Here is an 11,768-nt window from a genome sequence, read left to right on the forward strand (position 1 = left end):
TATGTGAGAGTGTGTGTGTGAGAGAGAGTGTGTGTATCTGAGAGAGAGAGTGTATGTGTATCTGAGAGAGAGTGTATATGTCTGTGTATGTGACAGTGTGTGTGTGTGTATGTGAGAGAGAGTGTATGTGTGTGTGTATGTGAGAGTGTGTGTGTGTATCTGAGAGAGAGAGTGTGTATGTGTGTTTATGTGTATGTGAGAGTGTGTGTATCTGAGAGAGAGTGTATGTGTGTATGTGACAGTGTGTGTGTATGTGAGAGTGTGTTTGTGTATGTGAGAGAGAGTATGTGTGTATGTGAGAGTGTGTGTGTGTATCTGAGAGAGAGTGTATGTGTATGTGAGAGTGTGTGTGTATGTGAGTGTGTGTGTGTGTATCTGAGAGAGAGTGTATGTGTGTATGTGAGTGTGTATATGAGAGAGAGTGTGTGTGTGTGTATTTGAGAGAGAGAGAGAGAGAGAGAGAGAGAGTATGTGTGTGTGTATGTGTGCATGTGAGTGAGTGTCTGTGTGTGTGAGTATGTGTGTGTGAGAGAGTGTTTATGTGAGAGTGAGTGTGTGTGTGAGAGATAGAGTATGTGTGTGTATTTGAGAGACCAGCAGTATACATTTTTTTTAAAAAACTAATACAGTTGTAAATCTTTTTACTTCCTGCTAATACTTATTGGTTAATTTGTTATTAATGCTCATTGGCTTATGGATACTTCCTGCTAATAAAAGAAGAGAAGGAGAGGCGCCAACCATAAAACAGTATAGTAGGACGATCACAGGTAGATACAAATTCCTCCCCCCAGTAGTACGATATACTCACAAACGGAGCGGCACAAACACAGTGCCTGTATTCGCAGATCAGGACTATTCGGGGTCGCCCGACAGACACACAGGGGCCAAACACGTCACCCGAAATCCTCCAATCGGTAAGTGAATTTCTCTGATACACCAGCGATGCAATCTTAGATGATTCAGTGTGTATATACCGGAGACAAGAGTTAGGATCCAACTCAGCAAGTGAATATTTTTGCGGATGTGATCAGGAGTCACAAAGCCACCGAGGGTATATAAAAACAGTGCTTTATTGTATAAAAAACAACAGCTATATACACGCTGAATCATCTTAGATTGCAATGATGGTGTATCGGAGAAATTCACTTACCGATTGGAGGATTTTGGGTGGCGTGTTTGGCCCCTGTGTGTCTGTCGGGCGACCCCGAATAGTCCCGATCTGCGAATACAGGCACTGTGTTTGTGCCGCTCCATTTGTGAGTATATTGTACTACTGGGGGGAGGAATTTGCATCTACCTGTGATCGTCCTACGATACTGTTTTATGGTTGGCGCCTCTCCTTCTCTTCTTTTACTGCAACTAGGAATCCATCCGGGATTACTTTTGGGAGTGCGGCCTGAATCTACTGGCTCCGTCTTGAAGTTTCACACCCAGCACTAGCGCACCTATATGGGGACTTTCTGTTCCTTGTTTTACTTCCTGCTAATGGTCACTAAGCAAAAGGAAATATCTAGAAGCCAATACGCATTAATGATACTGCCACAGCTGATTTAAAACAGCTTTTACTTTATACTTTCCAGACAAAAAACAAACATATTTGGGGTGGCGGAGCGAACGGCCGACTGTGATGGCCGTGCTACACTGAGGCTCCGATATCAAGCTGGGTGTAAGAAGCTCTTAATGGCACCGGTTCCACACAAAAAATTAAAATCTGCATAATAACAAGTATGTGAACATATTAGGAAGCAAACATTTTAACAGATTTGACTCCAGCACATCTGAGAGGTAATTACCACTGAACTCAATGCCAGTGGGCTACACCTCATTTAAACTGTGTCATGCTACTTGGCCATAAACCTCTCTACAACCAGAAGACAGCATGGTATGCTCAGTGGCGGGTTAAGCCGACGTTAGACTTTCCCTGCTAGCCGCTGATCTTAACTTTTGATCCAAGCTGATTTCGGAACTCCACATCTATTCACCGTATGGGATCGTAATGACACTTACTTAAGCCTACTGGATTTACAGCCGCACTCCGGAGGACCCGGGACCTGCTCTGGAACATGGTCAGATTTATAGCAGCCAGTTGGGAACTCGGCACATACTAGAGGAGGTATCCGAGCAAGCAAAAGGTCATCGCAATTCACTTTCTCCTTCTAGTTCACAGGTGCAGCCAAACCGGAGCGCAACGTGTGCTGATAATATTGTGCATTACATGTCCCTGCACTGACTTTCCTATATCAGCGCAGCACCTCTCTCTGAGCAATATACTAAATAATACCTATTATTCAACCTTTACTACGAGTAAAGCAGCATTTAAATTACTTGCTCATTTTCTATTAAAACCTGGAACTGATCAGAGATAATTGTTAAAGACTCTATGTTCTAATAAATAAACAGTGTGGCATAGCGAAATCTAATTTGATATAGTAACAGGTTTAACACCTCTCCTACCGCCTATCTATATTGGAGGAACATTTTTAGGAAGTCCTGCGATCTCATAGTGTAGCAAACTCTATGTGATAAGAAGTACACACTCCCTCTCCTTTTCCCATTGTTTCTGGTAGCAACAGGTCATATCCACAATCCCCTGCCCGTGATTGTTCTGTGAGAACAAATTCCCCGGGAGTTGTGTACTCTGAGAGCCTATGACAAAAGACATCAGAAATTTGCAGTAATTATACCTTTTTGCTCCACTTCAATTGAGCATAATGTTGCAGAGAAAACCCACAAAGAACGACAAGGTGCAGAAATCACTGCAAACTGGCCAAGGAGCAGTGAATATCTTTTTCAAGCATACAGACAAGAATAAAAATAAAAAATACTTAGAATCAGTGCAGACATCTCACAATGACAGACCTTGTGATGCAGCAGATGTCTCTGGATGTTCTCCCCCAGTGACCCCTAAAAAAGGTGACGATAGCCACATCACTTATAAGGCAATGGAAGCTCTTATTGAGCAAGTGAAAGCATGTATAAAAAAATGTGTGTACAGATTTAAAAAAAGACATTAATGATCTATGCCATAGAGTGGATTGGCTGGAGGAACATGAATATGTAATATCCTAGAACATGGCATGTCTCTCTTCTGAAGTCTCCCAGCAACACCAGCATATCACAGATCTCGAAGATAAACTGGATGATCTAGAAAATCGTTCAAGGAGGAGCAACCTCAGGTTCAGGGGGATCCCTGAATTCATTCTTAACAATGAAAGCCATGATTATCTACAAGCCTTTTTTTGCTGAATTAGCGAAAAATAACTCAGATGGCCTCCCTTAAATAGTTCTTGATAGAACACATAGATCTTTACACCCTAAACCAGCAGAAGGCTTACCACCTAGGGATATAATTGTCCACTTCCAGAATTTCCAACACAGATAGGAGATTTATAACTATTCCAGGAAACAGCAGGCTGTAATGTTTAAAGGTCATTGTATATACAAGTGTTTCAAGATCTTTCATCAAGGACTCTCCAAAAACGTAGAGACTTTTCTGTCCTGACTTCCCATCTGCAAACACTAAAAATCCCCTATAGGTGGAGATTCCCAACATCCATGATCACCTTAAATAACGGGAAGAAAACTGAATGTTCCTCGCTACTTGATATTGAACAGTTTTGCAAAATGTTGAACGTTTCGCCTCCGGATAGAGAAGAGTCCTCTTCTTCTCTCACACAATCCTCAAGGCAAGATAATCCCAAGAAAACATCCATGACAGCAGCCGCTCAGGTCCCATGCTGGCTAGAAACGCCACCGGAAGTCCAGGGGAAAGGAAAAGGTGTGAAGCCCAGGGGGTGCACACCGAAACTGCGGCCGGTTCCGCCGCAGAAAAATGAAGCAAATAAAAAAGGAAAAATCAGCTGCACATGCGGTTTAAAAAGTAAAAAAAGGAAATTTATTGATATGCCTTAAAAACAAGGTACATAGAGGCTAGCAGGATGAACATCCTAACATGTTTCGTGCCTATGATCGGCACTTAATCATAGGACTAGAGTTCATGGTATTGCCCCTTCCTTTTAAAGGGACAATACCCAATAGCAAACTTTGTACAAATTAAAATGACAAAACACCAGGTGTATACATTTCACAGGGGTGAAGAACTTACAGAAAAAGGAGTATATATATATATATATATATATATATATATGTATATATGGTAAGCAGAATAAATACATGCAACAGAGTGGTATAAATTGCTCTAGATATTAATAAAATAATCCAAGTACAATGAATTACTCTAAATATACCTAATAAAATATGAAACTATAGCAATAATTATTTTGACATAATCCTGCAATAAAGTAACCACAACATATACAGCATATATATATAAAGAAAAAAGGCCATGGCGTATAGGGAAATGTAGTATAGTATAAATGGAAGCTATATTCTAAACAGTTTAATAGTGCAAGATTGTTGGTAAAATAAATTAAATGATTATAATAGAATAAGCTAAACAACATGGCACCTTGTATTTAATGTAATATAGCTACCCATCTACTCTCTACTAAAAGGCCATATGTTATACTGATGTTTTTTTATCCAAGCAGCAATTATTACTAAGTCCAAATATATATTAGAGGGAGCTAAACACTACTCAAAGTAATAGGACATGTCCCATTCCCTATTTAAAACTAAATAGTAATGGTCTTCAATTTATGTATCCAATACAACTCACGTTTCAGCAGTAATTTGTGTTTATTACCACCTCTAATGGGAGAGTGAACCCTATCTATAACTTTTACTGTTATGTGTGCTTGATGGGTAAAATGTACTAAATTAAAGTGTCTCGCTATAGCCGAATCCTTATTATAATTCTTGGTATCATTAATATGTTCCCTGACCCTGGATCTCAGTTCCCTTATCGTCTGACCAACATATTGAAGGGAACAAATGGTACATTCTAGCAGGTAAACAATGAATTTGGTTCTACAATTTGCATAAAAATTAACCATAAAGTTTTAATCTATGAGATGAGTTGAATCCCTAACTATTGAGATTTTTGACAAGAGGTTTCAAAACCGAATCAACCCATTCGGACAGTGGCTCAAACATAGAGCCAATGTCCGAAATAATGGGTCTACCCAGGGGAGAGTTAATATACTTATGAGTGTTAGGTACGTGATGGAATATGGGTACCATCGGATATGAGGGAATCAAAGATTTAGCCTGATCTTCTGAAAAAATACTTAAGGCAACACCTTGTTCAATGATATTTAGGAGCTTAGATTTAAATATTTCAGTGGGGTTCCTTTCTAACTTCCTATAGATCTTATTGTCTGATAGCTGACGTCTAGCTTCATTAATGTAGTAGTAGATTAAAACTTTATGGTTAATTTTTATGCAAATTGTAGAACCGAATTCATTGTTTACCTGCTAGAATGTACCATTTGTTCCCTTCAATATGTCGGTCAAACGACAAGGGAACTGAGATCCAGGGTCAGGGAACATATTAATGATACCAAGAATTATAATAAGGATTCGGCTATAGCAAGACACTTTAATTTAGTACATTTTACCCATCAAGCACACATAACAGTAAAAGTTATAGATAGGGTTCACTCTCCCATTAGAGGTGGTAATAAACACAAATTACTGATGAAACGTGAGTTGTATTGGATACATAAATTGAAGACCATTACTCCTTTAGTTTTAAATAGGGAATGGGACATGTCCTATTACTTTGAGTAGTGTTTAGCTCAATCTCTAATATATATTTGGACTTAGTAATAATTGCTGCTTGGATAAAAAAACCATCAGTATAACATATGGCCTTTTAGTAGAGAGTAGATGGGTAGCTATATTACATTAAATGCAAGGTGCCATGTTGTTTAGCTTATTCTATTATAATCATTTAATTTATTTTACCAACAATCTTGCACTATTAAACTGTTTAGAATATAGCTTCCACTTATACTATACTACATTTCCCTATACGCCATGGCCTTTTTTCTTTATATATATATGCTGTATATGTTGTGGTTACTTTATTGCAGGGTTATGTCAGAATAATTATTGCTATAGGTTCATATTTTATTAGGTATATTTAGAGTAATTCATTGTACTTGGATTCTTTTATTAATATCTAGAGCAATTTATACCACTCTGTTGCATGTATTTATTCTGCTTACCATATATACATATAAATATACTCCTTTTTCTGTAAGTTCTTCACCCCTGTGAATTGTATAAACCTGCTGTTTTGTCATTTTAATTTGTACAAAGTTTGCTATTGGGTACTGTCCCTTTAAAAGGAAGGGGCAATACCATGAACTCTAGTCCTATGATTAAGTGCCGATCATAGGCACGAAACATGTTAGGATGTTCATCCTGCTAGCCTCTATGTACCTTGTTTTTAAGGCATATCAATACATTTCCTTTTTTTACTTTTTAAACCGCATGTGCAGCTGATTTTTAATTTCTTAAGATAATTCCAAGACCCAAAGGTGTCCTTGGGTCGATCCATCCACTAAGCAAAATAAACAACAACAAACCAACCTAGCTGACTACAGCAAAGATCCACCATGATTAAAGGATACGTAAATATGACTTTATGCTTACTAGATTTCTCTAATAACCTATTATTTTCTTGGTATATTGGAGATTGTTTATTTCATTACTGAAATATCTACTTTACAAATAGTGCTTGTTTATTACTGTGATGCTGGAAGTTAACTAATATCTATCATGCTCTATTTCTCTCCCAGTCAGCTTAAACGTGCACTACAGTTCAATTGTTTGTTTGCTGTTTTTTTATCTTTGTTGTAACCTGCAATTTACAAATGTTCTAGTTAAAATGTATAATACCTTTTTATATCTACTTCAGTTTTTCTACTTTATAGTCAGATAAGCAGGCCTACATGGTGATTGTCAACAGCTATCCTTCATAATACCTCATGTTGCACTTTTGATAGTACTGATTGATATCATATGTTATTTCATAATTCTGTTTTAACAGCTACTTGTCTATTGCTCATTTTTTTATGTTTACCTACTTTATTGCTAGAAGAGCCATCGGCCTCTATTTTATTTATTTTCCTTTTTTCAAAGACACTCATACACCCAGCTTGTCCTGTAGCTCCCTACACTCACAACACACTACTCAGGTTTTGCTCAGTTTTTACTGATTCAATTCCTGAATTTTATTGATAATCCTGTACCCCATTCCCTACTCTCTTTTTTTTTTCTAATTACTTAATATTTTTCCAGACAATTTACTAACGTTCTACCTGACCTCTTCCAGCACACCACAATAATGGCGACACATACACATGATGGACCAATACGTATAGTCACCCAGAATGTCAAAGGGTTTTTGTCCGCAGAGAATCGGTCTATAGAATTTCACAATTTCCATAAAAAACGACTTGATATCATTTTGATCCAAGAAACTCATTTTAAAAAAACTCATGATAAAGGCAGTTACCGGACTCACAACCACTTTTACAAGCAATGCTTACAGTCATCCACAAACCCAACAAACTCAAAGATCAAGTTTGCAATTATAGGCCAATTTCGCTTATAAATGTTGACATTAAAATGTATGCTAAAATTATCGCTAATCGCCTTAATATACTGCTCCAAAAAAATCATACATTCAGATCAGGTAGGATTTGTTAGGGGACGTGAGGCCAAAGATAACACCACGAGAGTGCTCCATACCCTCCATGCTTCTTATAGTCAAAATAGTCCCCTTATTCTCCTTTCTCCTTATTCTCCTTTCCGAGACAGCATTCAACAGGGTCGACTGGTATTTCATGTGGTCGGCCCTGTCCAAATTCGGATTTTCCAATAAATTCATAACTAGGATACAGGCAGTATACACTAAACCTTGAGCCAAAATTAACATCAATAATACTGTTTCACAATCCTTCCCTATCCCCATTGTCTCCCTTATTGTTCGCCCTTACTGTTGAGATACTGGCAATTCAGATTAGGAACAATATAGCTATTTGCAGATGATATTATTTTTACTTTGCAGTCACAGTCATCCTCCTTACCAGCTCTAATACAAATACTTGAAGACTATAAAAAAGTCTCCAATTATTCCATAAATATGGAGAAATCTGCACTTATTCCAATGAATTTATATTCTAAGGACTTAGAATATTTATCTCAAAATGCCTCTTTCCCTATCACCAGGTCTCTCAGATATTTAGGATTGAACGTTCCCGAAAATCTTTTTTTAGCCTTTGAGAAAGCCATTGTGCAGCGAAATGCGCATCAGGCGCTTGTTCTAAGAGCTGGTTGCCATTTTCCACCATTATTTGTCTTTATTAATAGGTTATTTACACACTGGTATAGTTACTAACTTATTTATATTTATCATTAAGGACTCTGACTGATTTACACCGCTCCAGTATTGCACTAGGGAGAGTTAATTCGTGTGAGGTTCATCCTCTTTTTAGATAGTAACACTGTGCAATCCGCAAGCAGGTTTTGGTGCACATCAGCCACAGATTCCTTATTTGGCCACTTCAATATATTTTATTTGCTTGATGCTAGTTAATATTTGATCCCATAATATTCTGATCCCAATATATTGGTTATAACACTATTGGACATAGCAGCCTGTCATATATGCCTTATCTTAGTATATTACTTTTTGATATTATCGACTCTGACTGGTTTGCACCGCTCCAGTACTGCACTAGGGATAGTTAATCTGTGTGAGGTTTATCCTCTTTTTAGATAGATACACTGTGCAATCCGTGAGCAGGTTTTGGTGCACATCAGCCAGAGATTCCTTATTTGGCTATCTACGTATATTTAATTTGCTTTATGCTAGTGAATATCCTGACCTATGACATTGGTTATAATACTATCTAAACATAGTGGCCTGACATATGTGCTCTATTACCCTACTATATAACCCTTGAAATTGGTTACTCACATACTTGACTAGTTATCTATTTGCTAATACAAATAATCGTTTCATGAGGGACTTTGACGATTTGCATCGCTCTAACATTGCATTAATATTAGTTATTGTTTATGAGGTTTATCCTCCTTTTTGAATATGTTTACAATACAATCCTCGAGCAGATTTGGTTGTACATTGGTCAGAATTTTCCTCCTTGGCCAGATATATGTATCTCATTAGTTTGTTGTATAACTATACACTGTGATTCAATATATAATAGTAACATTAGTCCTGGGGCATACCAGCTCTTTCTGTATTAAGAATTTTAGTCTAAGTTTTAATACACCACACTGTTTGTTATATTTTAATTTTATTTATTAAACGCTAAGTTTTATTATCCACTTGTCTTAGATAATCCTCCCCATGATATAGTCTTGACTATCGATACCCTTGAGTGCTCTGTGCTATCCATTTTTCTTCTCCTTATTTTACGTAGCTGTATAGGAACCCTAACACGTTTCAAAGGATAAACAAAACTTCCTTCTTCCTCAGAGGGATGCAATAACTGGATTAGCTGTGCGTCCGTGTAAAGAGGGTGAGCGGCGGCATGCCCCCTCTCCTATAGGACTAGACAAAAAGTCACATGTACCGTGTTAGCAAAATAACGGATTGTGATGGACCCCATTATTTGGAAATGTAACACTGGTATCAATATTTGCCTCTAATTTATTGTCCAAAAGGTTTTTATGTTAGACTAATCAAAGGGGAGTCATTATTAAAGGGACATGAAACCCACATTTTTTCTTTTATGATTTAGAAAGAGAATGCATTTTTAAACATCTTTCTAATTTACTTCTATTATCTAATTTGTTTTATTCTCTTGATATTCTTAGCGGGAAAGCATATCTAGATGTGCTCAGAAGCTGCTGATTGGTTGCTGCAAATGGAAGCCTCGTGTGATTGGCTCACCCATGTGCATTTCTTTTTCTTCAAATAAGGATATCTAAAAAATGAAGCAAAATAAATAATAGAAGTAAATTGTAATGTTGTTTAAATTTGTATGTTCTATATGAATCATGAAAGAAAGATTTTGGGTTTAGTGGCCCTTTAAGTGTTCATGATTCAAATAGAGTGTACCATTAAAAATGCTTTCAATTTACTTCTGCTATTAAACCTATCTCTTTCCCTTGATCACAAAGGGGGGCCAGAGGGATAATAGCCCCCAGCATAATGGCTGGCCTCCCTATGTGCTCCCCAAATGTTGCCCACCACAACTTTGCCCAGGTTCCACACAGCTCCACCTGACCCCGCCTACAAGTAGCTTAACCTGCCCCATAACTAGACTACTGAATTAGGTTCAGGAGCGTGCACTTATGTGCTTGCTGCAGCTACAATGCGTGTAGCAATTTTATATACAAGTAACCTCTATAGCAGCAGCTGGTGAACTTCTGTGTTAAACTAAGCTAGTACTGCATAGCTAGAAACACTGGTTTTATAAAGAAGACTGATTACAAACTGAGACTGAATCTGCATTTGGATAGGATTAGGAGACATACAAAAAGTGTGTGCAAATATTAGTAAACAACATTTGTAAAATTGTTGTAAATATAACAGCCATATAGTTCTCCAGGCAGGTCTACTCTTTGGAGACTACCTAGGTATTCTGGCCTAGATTATGAGTGGAGCGCAAAATTGAGCTTTTGCAAGCACGATATTTGTGCTCCACTCAGTAATACCAGCACTGTAAATACTTTTATTTTAAATTGAACTACTGTATTCTTTATTTAAGGGGCAATTGGGGCCGAGTGAAACTGCAAGCTCTTGGGAGCATTTACCAGTCAGTTGTAATGGCTGGTTATTAACCGTGCGCCCTGTAAACGGCAAATTTGCCCCTTTTAAGGACGCATGTTAAAATAGCGCTCCACTTATAATCTAGCTCTCTGTCATGGAAAGGACAATAGTAGTAAATTAGACCTTTTTTTTTCAGTTGCACACTCTATATGAACCGTGAAAGTTTAATGAAGACTTTCATACCCCTTTAATCTAACAATCTTATCCCCATCCCACAGTTCTCACCCACAAATTCTCATATGTAGCACTCAGATTACCGGACTTTTTTAATTTGAGTATTTATGCATATACACCAGGGATTACAGTATATAATTTGTGGCACTTCTCTGCATAGTGATTGCTACTATAAAGTTTATTATATCATTACTTCAATTATTAATCAACAAAATGTTCCCCTGGTCTTTCAAAGTGAAGAGAAAAAAAAACGTAATGGAGCCCTAATTTTAGCATTAGACAAGTTTGATATACAGGTTATAGTCCTTCTGTGTGTTTGCAAAGCAAGATTTTGCATATAAAAACCTGTCATTTTAGTCTGCAGTGAATTAACTGCTCTCTTACAAAGCAACTATAACAATATTTTAGGCCAAATAATGTTATTAATGAAACAGAGACAAGGAGTGTGATCTATAGTGTTACATTGTTGTAGTAGTGCATTGTGGGTTGAATGTGATTGTGTGCTAATGTGTCACAGTGTGACTATAGTGTAGTATAGTGTTACATTGTTGTAGTGGTGCACTGTGGGTTAAATGTGTGCTAATGTGTTACAGTGTGACTTAGTGCAGTATAGTATTACATTGTTGTAGTGGTTCACTGTGGGTTGAATGTGTGCTAATGTGTTACAGTGTAACTGTAGTCCAGTATAGTATTATATTGTTGTAGTGGTCACTTTTGGTTGAATTTGTGCTTATCTGTTACAGTTTGGCTGTCGTGCAGTATAGTTTTACATTGTTGTAGTGGTTCACTGTGGGATAAATGTGTACTAATGTGTTACAGTGTGACTGTAGTGCAGTATAGTGTTACATTGCTGAAGTGGCGCACTATGGGATCAATGTGT

The sequence above is a fragment of the Bombina bombina genome, chromosome 6 (genome assembly GCF_027579735.1).
Source record: "Bombina bombina isolate aBomBom1 chromosome 6, aBomBom1.pri, whole genome shotgun sequence".
Lineage (NCBI taxonomy): Eukaryota > Metazoa > Chordata > Amphibia > Anura > Bombinatoridae > Bombina > Bombina bombina.